The sequence below is a fragment of the Empidonax traillii genome, unplaced genomic scaffold (assembly GCF_003031625.1).
Source record: "Empidonax traillii isolate 1590-97213 ecotype Southwest subspecies unplaced genomic scaffold, ASM303162v1 scaffold270:size1067046, whole genome shotgun sequence".
NCBI classification, from domain to species: domain Eukaryota; kingdom Metazoa; phylum Chordata; class Aves; order Passeriformes; family Tyrannidae; genus Empidonax; species Empidonax traillii.
Genome location: NW_020955463.1, coordinates 470416 through 487952, shown reverse-complemented (window position 1 = coordinate 487952; position 17537 = coordinate 470416). Strand labels below are relative to the sequence as shown.

General features: G+C 44.1%; 1 long non-coding RNA gene across 1 annotated transcript in view; it reads right to left on the bottom strand.

Moving 5' to 3' along the window:
• The window catches only part of LOC114060308, a 7718-nt gene extending 4439 nt beyond the window's left edge, over positions 1-3279 (bottom strand). Inside the window, exon 1 of the long non-coding RNA XR_003571867.1 lies at positions 2256-3279. This is a non-coding gene — a long non-coding RNA (uncharacterized LOC114060308). The remainder of the gene's footprint in view (positions 1-2255) is intronic.
• Between the last annotated feature and the right edge of the window lie 14258 nt (positions 3280-17537).

Here is a 17537-nt window from a genome sequence, read left to right as displayed (position 1 = left end):
CACTTGCACCGAGTCAAGAGCAGTGCTTCTCCATTTCTGTTTTACAGAGAAATGTTTTTCATCTTCTGTGTTCCATTTCCCCGTGAAATCCTAAATCTGATTTTATCAGCTTTTTAATGCTTCTAATTTTCTCTTTTCTTAAGGCACTGTTGCTATGGCACTTTTTCTATAATCTTTTCATTCCTGTGTACAGTAGCTTAAAATTGCAGTGATTGAGCATAACCCACTTGTTTGTATAAATTATTGAAACGTATTTCCATTTGCACCCTGTAAGAATGGACTTATAGTACTGCTGGGCATGTGTGCTGAAAGTACATTACTTGCTCAAATATAAGGAAATAGCCCAATGAACATGTTAACATGGTTGTGGGAGGGGAAAGAGGAAAAAAAAAAGCTAGTCAGATGTGAATTGTATCTGTTGTAATAAACATGTTAAAGCAAAGAAACACTGGTTTTCATTTCCTTTGGTCAACACATTAAAATTTGGTCTGTTTGGGGACTCTTTATTAGAACTGTTCTTGTTGAACATTTTTGTACTTAAATAATTCCTCAAGGGAGGTTTTGTTTAAAACTTGTAAACAGGAAAATGTGTATAAAATATTTAATGAAATATAAACTTCAACAAGAATGATTTAAGACACCTCCCCGAAAGTTGTCATATGTTAACTCCTGGTTTACCTGTCTTGATATTATGACATTTCATTTTGAAGGATGTTTGTGTTGTAGCTAACTGTTTAAGTCTGGTGCTGACTGCTGTTCTTAACCATCACAAAACGCTGAATTTGTGTAATTGGAGCAACCCACCGTTTGAAAATGGTGGCCAAGCTCAGCTTTGTATATTGTTTCCTAAAGTATATTAAAAATAAAAAAGAAACTATTGCTACTACAAAATAAACGTGACTTTTTCTTTGCTTAAAAACAACAGGAGTGATGGCAGTACTAGTTTAGTATTTGTGGAGGTTTAATGTCACAGCAGTCTGTTAAGCAGGAAAGATTGTAGGGGATGGATTGAAAAAAAGAATGCTAAAGGTGTTGGCATGTGATGCGGTGTGTTGTCTTCCTACAAGTACTTTCAGCACCAGAAATGTCACTTGATTTTTGTGTTGAGTGAGCTTGGACTATTTTTAAAATGAGGTTTTCATCAGTGGAAGCTGAATGCTCTGACCTAACAAGACATTGCAGATGGAGCAAGTTGAAATACCGAACTAACAACAACAACGGAAAGTCAGGATAGATGAACTTGTCATTCTTCTTCACTTTTTAACCTAGTACATGCTGTTGTGTTTCATATCATGCAAATGTTTGATTTTTCTCAGAAAATGGGAGTAATCTTGAACATACACTGTTTCTGCATTTTTAGAGACCCAAGGCTGAGTGACAGAAGGCTTCTTGAAACTCTGTATTTGCCTTACATCCTCTGTCAGGTGATGCTCATTATCTGGAGGTTGCCCACATGTAGGGAAATAGCATGTGAAATGCATGGATGTACAAGGGATCTCTCACCACTCGTTGTCCTTAGTTCAGGCATTTTGCTACTTAGTTTCTTGTTGAGACAAAGGTTGCTTCTATCTAAATAGATATGTTGCATCTCTTTCATATATTTAAATATAATTTATGTGAACTAGAAAGTTTATTTTATTTCCTTTTGACTCTACACCTGTAAGTCAAATCAAGTGAAATTCCCCTGTTCCTAGGCAGGTGTTCAGAAGGTGTTTATTGGAGCAGTGGGATGTGTTTTCTATATCAATTACATAGTATAGGTGGTCAAGGAAAAGTGATCAGAAATCGATAAAAGAACTGTTGTTGCCTATGTTGCTCGTGGTTTTCCTGTTGTGCATTTGCTAAACAGCTATTTAGTGTAATAGAGAAATGGTCTTTAGAATTACTGAAGAGATTGTCTGAGCCTGTACAATCATACTGCAAGTAGTGCCAGTACTGGGGGCAGTATTTTATCACATGTGGTGGTATGTTCAAGGACTACAGCAGGAGAAGCTTAATACAATTATAAAACCTCATGACTGATCTAAGGGACTCCCCATTTTGCACTGGCCTTGTTCCGAAGGTGCTGTGGTCAACTGCTCAACGTTGGTCAACTGCAGCCTCCTTTTCAGAGTTGTTTTATTAATTACATCTCCTTTGATAGGAGCATCTTTTGGTAGACACTGGTGCTGTCTGTACTGTTGCAGTTAAAAACACATCCAGAAAAAGTATCCATTGATTTTTGGAGCAGCCTGATTGCAGGAGTATGCCCAGACATCCATGTCACCTTGCCTGTGATGACAACCTGAGAACTTACCAAGGCAGAGTCCTTTGTTGCTGTGAGTTTGGCTGCAGTGGCCAATACTGTGTTTTCTGCTGCAGGGGAAGGAGTGTTTGTGCCCCGAGTGCCACTGTCACGGTGCCTCAGGGGACTCGGGAGTCTGCTGTGTGGAAGGGGCAGCCACTTCTTCTAAATTACCATGAATTACTGAGTATAGTTAAATATCAGGTCTATTCTTGGAATTCAGCTGGATGTTTTGGTGAATACGTCATCCGTCCTGCTGTTCCTGGAAAAATATTCTGTCCTCAGCAAAGCAATCTCATTTACAGATGTAAGATGATAGGCAATTCTGGATGTTTTAAAAATAATGCCTTGACTTTTGAAAGTTTCCTGCAGAGGAATGGTCTGAGCCAAAGTGCCATCTCATTGACACTAGCCCATCTTCTGCCCATCTTTGCTCATTAATGATATGTAAAGGTTTCTTTTTTGTTTTGGTTTCCTTGTTTTATATCTTAGGAAGTAGAGAACTTTTGATGTAGGAGGAATTTGTTTCTTTGCCTAGCCTAACTTTAGCTGTTGTTTTCCTGCTGTCAGTCAAGCAAAAGCTTTCATTTGCAATTGAGATCCATATATATGTTAACTTCTTCTGCAAAAAAAATTGTTTTCAGCTATGATGAAGTTTTGGATTCCAGTTACACATTGCTCTTTTTAGATATGTTAAGTTCCTCTGTCTCCTACTAGAACAGATGCTTGAAAAGATTTGGTTGTTTGTAGCTGTAGCCATCAACTTTATTCTTCTAATCTTCCTGGATGCCTGTGTTGCTCCTGCTGCAGTAATTTGTCTGGAATTGTTCCTAGATGTTCTTCAATGCAGATTCCTGTTTTTCCCAACTATGGCTTTTTGTTTGTAGAGGCTGACTGGGGGAAAGGACTGATGTAGACTCTGCCACTTAGGGCTCCAGGTAACTGAGAATCTGGAAGTCCTGAAGCACTTTTCCCTAATAAAGACACTAATCCACCTGGTCTTGGACTTTCTAGAGAATGAATTGTCTCCCACGGGATCTAGGAACATTCTGGCAAGTCTTGTTGCATCCCAGACAGGTCCTTCCTGAAACTGCTGGTTTGTGTGCAGCTGTACTAGATGGATACATATACCAGACTTGGCACAGCAAGTTTGCAAACATGGCTTGAACAACGTTATCTTTCCAGCGGTTACTCAGTATTTATGACAGTATTTTGTCATCACCTGTTAGTCACATGTGCCAGAGAGCATTTGCTAAGGGATGCCATCTACACCTGCATGCAGCACTACACCCAAAATCAGTCTCTTCTGCTCCAGTCTGAAATCTCAGAATTTGGGCTGAGTAAAAAGTGTGTGTTAATGTGGCAAAGCTCAGAATGATCTGTTAGGCTCATGTTCCTACAGTGCAAGACTGTATGTTACAAGAAAATTAATCATGGATAATACTCTCAGAGTCATCTGCACCAACAACTAGAATGGTGCAAGTCACTTAAATTAATTCTCTCCCTTTCCTGAATTCCTGAAGTTGGCACATGGAGGTCAGTTAGCGTGTTGGCTCAGAGTTCTGAACACCCTGGACAGCTTCCTTCTGCCCGGCCTGGCAGATTTGCTGATGAGGTCTTACATACTTCTCTGGACAAAAATCTGTGATTGGGTCTTTTTCCAATGTAATTGGGATGCTGTTGGAGTTTGACAGGGGTTCCTGTTCTGCTGGATGCATCCTCGTTAGCAGCAGAAAGCTTGTACTGGAAGAGTTATTTGGTGAAGGGACCAAAGCCCGTGGCAGATGGTGCTACAGAAGGTGAATGTGTTGTCAGCAGGTCTGGACTATGGGATAGTGCCAAGGGGTCTGATGTCCGTCAGTTCCACCCAGGTTCCTTTAGCTGCTGCTCTGCATCCTGGGAGTAAAGGCTTTTTCTTTCTTCAACATTTTGAAAGGAATATTAAACTCCTTCTTGTTGGAGATTCAATTTCACTGTAAGTCTTCTATCTTTTGTTAAATGGGAAAGCTATTAAACCACTGGCAGCACTTGCTAAATAAAAACTGCCTTTCTGCTTGCAATAACATGGATAACTGAACCTCTTGATGCAGCTTTGTTTTCAGGATAAAAATTCTCAGTGTTCACTTTGACCTAAGGTGGTTTCTTAATTTAAAAAAGAGAATTTGCTGTCTATTTTATTTTCATGTCCCCTGACCCCTCTTCACCTGAACAATAAGGACAGAGGTGTGGATGTGCACAGAGTGCGATATGTGTAACAACACACAGTGATAGGATGAGATCTTTAAGGACTCTTGTTTGCTTCACAGGTGGTTTAATCAAAAGAATTACTCGGTGAGAGTGAGGCTTCACACAGTGGGAGAGCTTGTCTGACACCCAGCTCCCTGCAAAAAGAACAGACCCTTCCTACCTGTGTCCCTGCTCCCGGTGAGGTGCTCCTGATGAGTCCTTTTTGCCAGCGCTGAGGCAGGTCAGGGAGCAAAGCCTCAGCAGGAACTTGCCTGATAAATGTGTCACTGACTTCAGAGGCTGAAGGAGGTCACACCAAAGGGCCAAGCAAGGGCAGGGCTTGCACCTTTTGGCGTTGAAGGGCAGGTCACAGTAACTTTTGCGTCACCATTAAGCTCAAATGGTAAAGACTGCCTGCTCTTAAAACTCTCTATACATGTGCAGAGAGAAGGGCTTGGGGAATGGAAACTGCTCCAAGTTAGGCATGTTTTTCTGAGGTTTGGATGCATGTAGGCTTTAATCTGAAAATTTCATCTCTGAATTTGTACCAGCTGTGCATCTGAACAAAATCCTAGCAACCAAACTACCCTATTAACTGCTGCATGAGTTTCAGGTAACCTTTACTATATAAGTAAAGGTCTAACTGTCAAACATGTTCTTAATATATTTTAAACAAAGCACCCATCCCAGAGTAAACAGTGCATCTTTAATAGGTTTGGTATATGAAGAGAGAAGTGTCCCTAAGGAAATGCTTTTCCTCTTCAACTACAACTCCCTGCTAAACTAGCAGTGAGCTGCTATTCTTGCCCTGGCTGGTTTCTTCAGATACCAAACCTCTCTCAAGAATTAGGGAAAATCAGCTTGGCTGTCCTTATCTGCCATCTGACGGGTTTGGAGCATTTCCTGAGCTCCCTGGTGGTTCTATGAGGATTTTGCAGGCTCCCCTGCAGGAGCCTTGTGAGCAAGCACGTGCCCTTGCTGCGGGTGCTGAGCAGCCTGCCAGGCTGGGGAGCTCCCAGGGCTCAGGGGCCAGCTCAGGTGCTTGGCAGACCTCTGCCCTTGAGCCAGTACACGGAGATACACGGGCTCTTTCTCTGCGTATGTTTTCCCTCACGCTCCAGACAATCTGCCTCACTTCTGTGGCAGCTGAAACTATTTGGTGTCTGCTTGGGTGGGGGGAATATGGTATCTGAGCTGGTCCAGTGCTGCCCTTGGCTCAGCAGACAGACTACTGCCATGGCCTCTGCTTCAGCTGCAACTTCTTTACTTGGAGATTTTAGTGCTATAGGAGCTGAGGAAACTCCATGGTGCAGGAATCTCTCTGGCACACACAAAGGATCCAGCTCTGGAGGGTCAGAGCAAGAGAATTACCAAAACAAGGGTTCAGAAAAGCCTTTCAGTGTGTCAGTGCTCATCTCAACTGCATCAAGCACTGCTATTACGGCCAACTCAGATCTCATTTTGGCAATGCTAGGCCAGATCCCCATTCATCTGGAAGCTGGGTTCCTTTTGCTTAAAAATCAACGTCACCAATTTTGTGACTCTGATATCTCACTTGAATAATCTTTGATGTAAGCCCCTAAATCTCTGTATTTTTCTCCTACCTAGCATGCTTGGCTTTCTCTTTTAACTATTAATATATTTGAAGTTTTTTAATTCTCCATTACTCAGTTTCAGTACTAATCATCCTTGATCAATATAAGATGGAGTTTATATGTTACCTGTAGTTTTCTGACTTAGTTTAATCTGAAAATTGTTCCAAGCTACTTGAGATTTGAGGTTTAATTTTGTGTAGGTTATTGATCAGAAGGCAACGTTCTGGTAGCTGGCTCGTGGGAGTTTGCTACATGCTTTTGCAGTTTCACATGGCTGATCTTTGTGACATTGGTACAGTGCAATGGTGTCCTGAGTTCCACGAAGATCTACCTTTTGCAGTGGGGAGTGGGATTGATACATGTCATCCCTGGATAGTACTTATTGAGAGACTTTGCTTCAGGCATGCTATTGATTGATTATTCAGCATTTTGTAGTCTGAAAACAGGTTTTTCTTATAAAGCATTGACCCAAAAAGCTGCTACTGTTCTTAGATAAGCTATTCATATCTCAAGATTAACCTGCTCACATTCAGTATGCTCACTGGCAGTAGATTTTGGCAGATCTAGTGTGAAAACATCGGGATGTGGAGAGGCTTAAGCCAACTTCAGGCTTGTGCAGCGGTACAGTTTTAGTTGAGGACCTCCTAAAAGAAACCTTCCATTAACTTCTTAAATAGTCATTTAAAAAAAAAAATCTCATGTTTCTAATGATGTACTGTTCTCTTGTGCTGCCTTGTTCAACTCCAGAGAGATTTGGATCATTACAAGAGTTTTCACAATGGAAATTTTGTTGAACACATTTTTCCAGCAATGGTGTGCCAGGCTGACAAGTAGAAACATTAATATAACTTCATATCTTATACCTCTTCATATTAGATTTTATAAGATTTTCTCCTTAGTACTGGAGTGATTAATTCATTTATACAGACTTATTAAAGAGAAAGTATTTCTACCTGGGAATCTAGCATAGCTGTGATGCTTTTGTTGTGCTTTTAAAATGCCTTCTTTTTTTTTTTTTTCCAGGCAAAGCATGCATAAATGAGAAGTGTCTTCATAAACAGTGTATCCTAAAAACCTGAAATTCCAAAAAAGCTGTGAGAATCTATTACTTTGCTTAGGGGATGAAAAAGTTAAAAATTAAATCAGATTTGCCTGTTCATTTTGTTACACACTTGAGTTCTGCACAGACTTGAAGTTTTCAGTGAAGTTGGACTCAATTTCATTAAATACCATCTTTTCTATGTGCTTTTCCATTTTGTGGAATTTTCTGGGATGGGTAACAGGACTTTCATGAACTATGGGAAATAGTTTTAACTGAATCTGCTTTTCAATATTAATCTAAAACTCAGAGATTAGGAATGCATTTTAATCTATGCAGAAGTAGACTGCAGCGGCTTTAGAGATTTCCCTGAACTGAGAAACCAGCCTGATAATTTTGTCCATTTCGAACCATCCAGGCCATTTTATTTGAAATGTTACTCTTCCTTTTAAAGATTTGAGGCTTGTTTTTCTTCTCAGCCCCACTTTTATGTCTCTTAAATTCTTTGCTACATACTATCATAGTGATCTTAATCTTTGGTGAGGGATCATGTCCTCTCTTCATGCCTACACCAAAAGTGTCTTGCTATGATATGCAATTTCTCTTCTTCCAGGTAGGATTTTATCATCCCCTGCAGTCTAATGATCTTGGTGCTGAAGTTTCGACTGTCATGGCCTCATCTTGTTCTGCCTAATTTTTATTTTCCTGCTGCTCTTAACCTCCTTTGGTCAATGTCTTTCTCCTATTTAAGGGCAATTCCCTTATCCCTCCTCTGGTTAAATCTCCCATGGAGTTCTCAGTGGACAGCACATATAGAAATGTAGAATCTTAAGGGCTGGAAAAGACCTCTAAGATCATTGAGTCCAATTGTTAACCCAGCACTGCCATGTTCACCGCTAAGCCATGACCCCAGGTGACCTGTCTACATGTCTTCTGAACACTTCCAGGGTTGGTGATTTCACCACTTTCCTGGGCAGCCTGTTCTAGAGCTTGACCACCCTTTTTATGAAGAAATTTTTCCTAATATCCAAAGTAAACCTCCCCTGGTGCAGCTTCAGGCCGGTCACTTGCTACCTGTGAGAAGAGACCAACTCCAACCTCGCTACACTCTCCTGTCAGGCCATTCTAGAGAGAGTGATAAGGTCTTCCCCAAGCCTCGTTTTCTCCTACCAGCTCCCTCAGCTGCTCCTCATCAGACTTGTGCTCCAAACCCTTCACCACCTCAGTGTCTTTCTTGAAGTGAGGGGCCCAGAACTGAACACAAGATTGGAGGTGCGGCCTCAGCAGTGCCAATACAGGGGGACAGTCACTGCCCTGGTCCTGCTGGCCACACTGTTGCTGATACAGGCCAGGATTCCATCGGCATCCAGCAGAGGCTGGAGAACTCCCTTAGCCCTTCTTTTGTTGCTGATGTATGCTTATGTATGTTGGGCTAGTGCAGCAGGTTGCTGACCATTTCCCCTTGGGTTATGAGGGCTTTATTGTGCCTCGCATCCCTGTCTTCCAGTTTAGGGGCTGAGTACCCAGAGAACAGCTGGTCTTTGAAAACCTGCAACAAAGGTGGCCTTAAGTGCCTCAGCCTTTTCCTCATCCCTTGTCACTGTGTTCCCCCCCCGTATCCAACAGAGGATGGAGAACCTCCTTTTGTTGCTGATATATGTTGGTTTTCCAGCAGCGTTCCCGCTCCCGCCGTGGCCTCCTCGCTCGGCGGAGGGCGCCGAACGCCGCTTGGCGGCGCTGCCCGCGCGGTCTGTCCGGGCTCGCCCGGGGCAGCGGCGCCGCTCCCTCAGCGCCCGCACCGCTCCCCCAACGCCCGCACCGCTCCCTCAGCGCCCGCACCGCTCCCCCAACGCCCGCACCGCTCCCTCAGCGCCCGCACCGCTCCCCCAGCGCCTCCATCGCTCCCTCAGCGCCTGCACCGCTCCCCCAGCGCCTCCATCGCTCCCTCAGCGCCTGCACCGCTCCCTCAGCGCCTGCACCGCTCCCCCAGCGCCTGCACCGCTCCCCCAGCGCCTGCACCGCTCCCCCAGCGCCTCCATCGCTCCCTCAGCGCCTGCACCGCTCCCCCAGCGCCTGCACCGCTCCCCCAGCGCCTCCATCGCTCCCCCAGCGCCTGCACCGCTCCCCCAGCGCCTGCACCGCTCCCCCAGCGCCTCCATCGCCCCCTCAGCGCCTCCGCCGCCCCTCCCGCTCCTCCACCTCCCCTCCCGCATCTACATCGCCTCCCTCCGGCCCAGCGTGGTGAAACCGGGTCCCGGAGTTTCCCTCGGGCTCGGGACAGGCTTCAGCTCCCCCGACGCTTTTCCCGAAAGAGGCGGCAGCAGCAGCAGCAGCGGGGCGGGTTGTGCTGGTTCAGAGCCGAGCCCACCGACCCCCCCTGGGCCGAGGACCCCCGCACAGCCGGCGGATGGAGGTGACAGGGTGCCAGCCTTGCCTGGCACATCCCGGGGGCTGTTTTATGGGCTCATGTGCGGTTGGTTTCCCCTTCTCTTCACCACCCGCACCTTAACCGTATTTCCGTGGCGTTTCCCAGAAGAGAGGCTCGTTTTGAGGCCAATTGTTTGAACTCCTGTATTTCTTCACCAGGCGCAAACCTCACCAGCTCTCTCTGGAAAAGCTCCATCTTCTTCCAGTGCTACAGCCGGTTTCCTGTAACTAAACCACCAGGGGACCTAAACTTTTTCCTGATAAAAGCTGAACTGGAGACACCAGGCTGGCTGAAAAACTGAATGTGTTTCATCATTATTTTTGTGCTACTTGAGCTTCTTGTTGTTACCTAAGCTGCCATTGTACCTTTCTGCAAAACTTGTTTTGGCAAATGGAATTTCTAAAGGATGCTTCTTAAAAAAAAGTTTTAAAAAATCGGTACTTGGTCTGCGTGAGGGTTGCAGGGTATGTCTGTACCTCAGGATCTCTGTCCACAGGGGCTCGCAGCACTTGGAGGGAAGGGCGACGCTCAACCTGGTGATGTTCAGCTTCACCTTTCTTCCTTCTTCACAGTGCTCACCCAAATCTGCTCCTGAAGACCGTGCCCTTAGCTACTATAAATTAATGGCAAGCAAAAGCCTGTTAGGAATAGCAGGGCTTTGGGTACTCCTATGTCATCCTGGAAAAAAATGCTTGCTCTTAAAGCCTGTGTTTGAACTGGTTTTGCAGGTTGGTGCACTTCTTTGTTTTCTCCCTTTTGAGTCCCTCCTTTCTTAGCTGAAATTATCAGAGTTTTAATGTAAAATATGGTATAAATATAATAACATACCATTTGCTAAAACAATAAAAGGATCCAGCCACGAGGTTTTGCTCTTACTACTGTTAATTAACTGGAGGGGGTTATGCCATTTTGCAGCAACTGGAGCTTTCACCAGGGCTGCTTTTTGCAGCTTTCACCAGGGCTGCTCCAGTGGTGACTCAGCCCTCTGTCTAGCCTGTCTGGATGCTCTTTCTTTCAAGAATTTTATATACTTGGGGACAAAACTGGGAAATTACTGGGGAAAACATTATTTTCATGTTGGTTGTTTTTACTGTAAGTGTTGACACATTCTGTCCCTCCAAATCTTGGTGATTAATTGAGGAGGCTTTTGACCCTGGAGATGACAAGTAAACTCACTTGATTTGCCAAACTAGAAATGGAGTGTCTCGTGATGATTTTTTTCTGCCTCCCTTGCCCTTGTTCTTCCTCTCTGTTTCTGTCCTACTTCCCCACTTTCATACGTGGCAGGGCTGCTGCAGTCCTTTGGCTGGTGACCTTACATTTCAATTGCAGGAGCACTGTGTTTGGGTTTGCATACCCAGCCCTAAACCCCAGCCAGCCTGGAGGTCACCGTGCGATTTTAAAATTTGCTCCTACTGGAGACACAGGGTTTGAACTTGCTTCTCTTTTCACTCCATGGTCTTGAGAGTCTCCAGCATCAACTCCAGAGAAGGGGAAACATCAGCCTGTTTCGCTTAACTACCAAACTGAGATGTTCACTCAGTGTCACCACTGATGAAAGGCAGATCTGAGCAGCCCTGAAATGGCAAAGTGCTCTGGTACCCACTCCCCTCTGGTCCTGCCCCTTCTGCTCCGTTTGATCCCCTGTAGTGGCAATAAGGCAGAAGACCGCTTCAGGTACAGTGCTTGCCCTTCAGAAACCCCAGAGGAGGAGGTAAAAGGACAAGAACCCGTCACCTGGGACTGGCCTACTCTCTTCCCCAAAAATGCAGCTTGACTTCCAGCTGACCTTCGGGCTTTTACAAGCTAAAAGAGAGAGAGTTACAGAATTGTTAACAGCTATTTTATTGCACTTACAGATTGTGTGAGTTGCGTTTTATTGGACGCAGCACTTGGCAGGTTCTGAGTTTGGCTGCAAGGGGAAGTTGAAGAGCTGTGGTTACTCTGACATGTTAACCCCCTGCTTCCAGCATCTCCTGCTGTGCTGAGCTAAGCCAAATGCTTGGGCACAGCTGCAACCTGTTTCTTTACAGAGGTGCCATGCCAAAAAGCAGCGATGTGAAGCTAACAGTTTCTGAGCATGAGAGGACATACCATGGGGTTGAAGGTATCTAGAGACAGAGGAATCAAAAAGTTTTTTGATCAAAATGCCATTTACTAAGGGTATGGCTTATTGCTCAGCTCAGAGGAGGGGTGATGTTATTCAGGACCTTTCAAGGTCAGGCTCCAAAACTACGTTCTTCCAAGTGTTTTTTGACTAAGAGCTCTACTCAAAGCAACACCCCCTAAGAAAGAAAATCTTTCCTTTGTCTTCTGTAGGTATCATTTTGCAATCTGATTTATTTAAATTTTTTTTTAAAGCTGATCCTTACAGAGGTGATTCACACAATAACGCCTTTCACAGTGGTAAAAGGCCTGTACCAAAGGCATTCTGTGCATTCTGGACTGTCTCCCTGGACCTTGCCAGTCAGCTTTGTTTTCCTGGATGTATCTTCTCATTTAGCACAGCTTGTTGCTCCATGACACCAGCTCTCCTCTGCGTTTCTGCCTAAGTGTCCTTCACCTCTTATAGGGCTGCATAAATTCGTTTTATTTCAGACTTTTGCGATTTGGGAGGCAGAAAATTTGGACAAGAGGATGGGAATGTTGTGACTGCCCGTTCTCTTTGCTCTGCTCTCTGCCCTGATTTGGCATCTGTCTGTCCTCACAAAGGAAGAGGCCCTGGCAGCTCCCACAAGACGTGGGATTTTGTAGCCTGTTTTGATAGTCCCAGGGTATATTGGAGAGAAAAAAAATTCTGTTGACCAGCCTGGCTTGGCAGCATAAACAGAATGTTGCAATGAGATGATTAAGAGAGTAATTGATTGATTTTAGTGTGAGAACCCAGACTTGGCTCCTGTATGTTAGACTTCCCAAATCTGCTTGAACACAGGCTGGTCTCTCTGCCAAAATAGCTCCTCTGAACCACAAACCCGTATCTTGCATTAAGAATACATTTCCCTGGGTGGAGATCCTGTCCCTTGCTTGTTCATTCAGGGGTCAAATGTAGCTGTATAGCTGAAAGGGTCACAAGGGTCTTCTGTGGGCTTGGGTTGTGCCAACAGTTGATCAGTGCTCAGGCTGTATGAAAACTCACCTAGATTTGGGAGGTTTATGGGAATAGCCCTCATAATTTTAGTTGAGAATAGGAAATAGTTGCTTCTCAGTCCCAATAAGGATGTAGAGCATTTCAGAAAGTAGGAAATGGCCCTCACACTGCACAGCTCAGTATGTTATAAAGCAAGATGCATTGACAGTCACTAGAAGTACTGTGAAAGGAAGGAGGAATCAAGGTATCTTAGCTTGATTATCATTCAGTTTGAACTTCTATCTGCAACAACTTAGCATATTAGATGAATTAGCTTATTTAAAATTTTCTGTATCCTTTGCATGCATTTAAGTAAATAATTTTGTGATAGATTTCCTAATCTAAGGATGCTGATGCCCCCAGACCTACATAGCTTTATCTAAGTTGCCCATCTGTGACAAGTCCACAAACTCCCTTCACTTTCCTATCTCACCCTCATCCCCCAGCAATCCCTGTCTCTGAGACCTCAGCCCTCTGAGCTCAGCTCAGTCCCAGGTCCTGCAGCTGAGGTACCAAAACTGCAGTTTTGGGTACACGGGAGAAGTGCAGATGCCCACTGTAAATATTACAAGTAAAAAAAAAAACAACCCCAAAAGCAAAAAACCCAAAGCCAAAAATTATTTTGGAGATGTCAAAAAACATGGGGGTTTGCAGAAAGCTCTTGACTTAAATATGTGGGGATGCTTCTTTCGATATTGAGACACAAACTTGAGTTATTTATTCCTGTTTCTTTGGCAATCAACTGATAAACAGTTTGGAGATGGCCCTATTTTGGTAAGTTTGATGCTTAGCCACCTACCCACATTTGGGCTAGGGAGGTATAACCTTGATCTTAACTCAGTCCTTCTGAGATTGGAGAAACTTGGTGCGCTGTAGTAGGTCAAAACATAAGCTGTCTGAAGAATGGACTATAAAGAAACAGGGGGATGTAATTACCATCTCTCTCATGATGTTCAACACAGAAACAACCTCATTCTGTTTTCAGAGATACTGAAAATAAACAATAAGAAAAATAGCTGAAATAACACAGACTCCTTTTGAATATTAGGGCTTTCAATGCCTAACACACATAGTAACAGCTAAGATGATGGTGTGCACACTGAAGAAAAAACAGGTCTCTTAAATGTTGGGCTTCTCTTACACATATGCAGGTGACTATTTAAAGGAGAGACCAGCTCACTGAGGTGAATCTTAACTCTTGTTACAAGGCAATCTTGTAGTGAAAAGAGCTGACCTCTATAGCTGGTGCAGCCAGCCCTATTTCTGTTGTAAGACAAGCTGAACTGGCAGCCAGAAGCAATACCCTAGTTCAGAAACAGATGAAAGGGATTTGTTATGGCTCTGATGCTGCTTCTTCTCACCTGCTTTAAGACTCTTTCCCATTTAGCCTTTCCAGATCATGAGAAAACTGGTCTGACTGAGATGAATTTGTAGGGAATCTCAACACAGCCACATAATCCCTCCAGCCAGAGCCATCTGCTACTCCTGCCTCAGCTGCATCAATTTAATAAGAGGTAGCATCTCTGCCCTACTTTCTGCAACTTAATAGGAGAACAGGAGGCAATTGAGCTGGGAGAGGGTCTGTGATCCCTCATTCCCCAGCAGCTGTGAGTGAATAGGAGAGAACAAGGGCAGGGGGGGTTACGTGACCAACAGCTGGAATGATGGGACACAGTGCTGTTGGAGCTGACACCTTCCTTGACCTGCAGCCATGAGGGCCAGGCCCACATGGTCGCCACAAACATGCCATGCTTCGGCCTGGATCCTGGGCTGGGTTACTGAGGACTGAGCTCCATATTTTTTCTGCTCATGAGAGTGAGGAGAACAACATCCTCCAGTGTGGAGAGTAAACAAGTGGGCAAACTTCTATAGAAGCTGGGCAAGGAAAGGTCCAGTGGAGAAAGGACCATCATCCCACAGGCCCAGATAGGATGGATGCAGAGGCCTGAAGGCACAACAGCTAGGGAACTGAAGGTTTGCAGCAACATTGCTACTGAGAGAGGAAATGCTGCTGTGCAAAGGGAAATCAGTCACTGTTCACCTGTTCATTAACAGGAAAGGTTGACTGGAGCCTTGCCAAAACACAAAGTGGGAACGGAACATCCTCAGTGCAGAAGGAAACAGCCCACGCCTCAACCGCTGTGGGATCTGTGGCTGTTGCACCAAAGAAGAAACAAAAGCTGGGAGCCCCTTCACTGCTCTCACAGGAGCTGCTGGCTCTGTCAGTGGTGATGATGGGGGAAGGAGGAGCACTACGGCTGTACATGTTTGTGCAGGCTGCCGTACTAGGAAAATCAGGTGGATGTTTCAGCAGCCAACAATGTCATCCAAATCCAGAGTATGATGGTCATGCAGGGCTATAATCATCTGCATGTCTGCTGGGAAAGGATGAGTGGGATGCAGAGTGGCAAGAAATGCCAGCACTTGTCATATTGAGTTTCATACATATGTGTGTATATTCCTACCTACATGAATGAGATGGAAAATTATGTTTTTCACCTTCTTCATATATATAAAAAGTAATAAAAAAATAATTGTAGGTTTGAGTCTAACCAGTAGAACAAAACAGGTTGACTGTGAAGATAAAAGGTAATGAATTTACTGTTCGGGGATACACAGTGAGAGAAGAGCAAACTATAGGCAAAAGTCTTGAGTAAAATGAGAATTAGTAGTTAATTTCAGGGAGAAAGCCTAAGGGAAAAAGCAATTAAGCAGAACTGGCAATTTCTTTAAGTAATAATTATAATACTAGTCCCAAGAATGCCAAAAGAAGTGGTTCCAGCATGGACCAAGGAAAGAAAAAGCAGTAAGGGGTGATACTGTCTACAGTGTGATTTCTTCTTTCACAAGGTAGGAGCGTACAGAAAGTTAAAAGTATTTTTTCTGAAAAAACATGGGATGAAACTCCTCAGTGAAAAAAACAAATTTGCACATTTATTTGGGAGAACCCACGGCAGGAAGCCGTGGGGAGCAGCTGCTGGGGAGGAGCCCTTTGGAAGGTGTCTGAGAGTCCATCTGTGGACAAGCTGAATGTGGTACTGGTGGTGTCTCTGTCAGACATGCCTTGCCTAGTGATGCCAGCCTTCCCAAACTGCCTTCCTAGCCAGCAGAGTTAACTCCTACATTAAATTTCCTACAGAAATTTGGACTGCCTTAGCTAGGCAACTCATCAGGAATATCCTCTGGAGTAGCCTCTAAGATTGCAACAGGGAGATTAGCTTCTTCCTTGTAGAGATCCACTGGGGATATGTCTCAATGTGTTGCTGTTGCAGGAAAGCAGCAAGTTCAGAGGTATAAACTATGTTCCAATCTGCAAAATCAGGGAAGGAGGGTCTGAGGTGTAGCATGAAGTCTGTATTTGTAGACTGAAGTCTGGAAAGAGTCTGGAGAAGAACAAGGGCAATGATCTCCAAAACATGACGACAGAGAGAGTTGAAAAAACAGGGGTAGCTTAGCCTGAGGCAGACTGAAGGTGAAAGAGGGGAACATGCAATATGCAAACCTTCAGATATATAGGTAGGACAAGGAATAAGCATCTTCAGCTGCATTGAGGAAGACTGGGGTTACTGTTTATAGTAAGTAAACAACTGGGAAGAGCAGCCCTAGACAGCTGTGTGGTTCCAGCACTGGGTGGGACAAGGAGAATGGCCTTGATGGCCTTTTTTTTTTTTACTTTTGTATTGACTATTACTTTTATATTTCTTTGGTTCTGAATTGATTATGTATGCTGGGATACTTTATTGCTACCTACAGCTCTTTCCTGGTCATTCTGGATGATTGTAAATGGACTTTCGACATCTGTAGAACTCAATGGCTTCAATTTTGGATGCTGAACAAGTCTCACACGTTATTTCATGTACTGAAGCAAGAAGCTAGCATGATGTTATAGGGCAGCACTTTCCATAATTGAATTATTTCTGAAGCTGGATTGAGAAATACAGTTAATTTGTGTTCCTTTCTTCTGTTCTTCAGGAGTCCAACAAGATGGTCTTTGATGATTTCCACAGGGATTGCCTAGTATTTCCCAAAGATTTTCTGTAAGGGCACTGTTCAAGGGAAAGCCAGGAGAAGAGAAGGTTTTTACTATGGAGGTCTACTGGACTCCTTCAGTGTAACACTGTCCATGGTATACTCCCTTCTGCTGAGGGAAAACAGTCTGTTGAAGCAAGTGTGATTTTTCCGACGGGGATACTTTAATGAGTGTCACTGCTGGGTGTGCAAATGCACTGACTCATTCTGGCTGTAGGTGCTGCACGGCTTTCACTGACAATTTGCTTTGCTTCCCATGTCCGCCACGTTCAGACCCAGTTTGTAACCATCACTCTGTGGTAATACATAAGACTGTTTCTGTGGAAAACGGGAGCTTAGCACCATTAAATTCCCCTGAAGAATCCCACTCTTAATCCTTAAGGTTGGAAGAAATGAGAAGCTGGTGAACGAGTTATTGTGCTTTGTGAATCAGCTGCAGGATTGTTCTTGGTAACAGTCCAGTGAAGTTTAATGTTGTGATAAGAGCCATGGGGGCTGGTGACAGAATTACGTGTTTCCCAATTTATAGAGAATCAATTAACATTTATCTCTCTTCCTTGAGAGTTGGCATGTGTGTTTCTATTCAGGTTCATCACCTGCAGCACAGTTGAGAAGGTGCAGGTCTTTTAAACAAATGTCATGAGAATTAATCGTTTTATCTGGCTGTTTTTCATACTGGGCTTTGGGGTTCTTCTAGAAGAAACATGCTTTATAAGCTGAAGGTATCTCCTGACACATTATCTGCCAGTCCCTGCTAGTTGTTGGTGGTAAGTCATTGCATACCACCACATTCTTAAGCAATCTGTGCT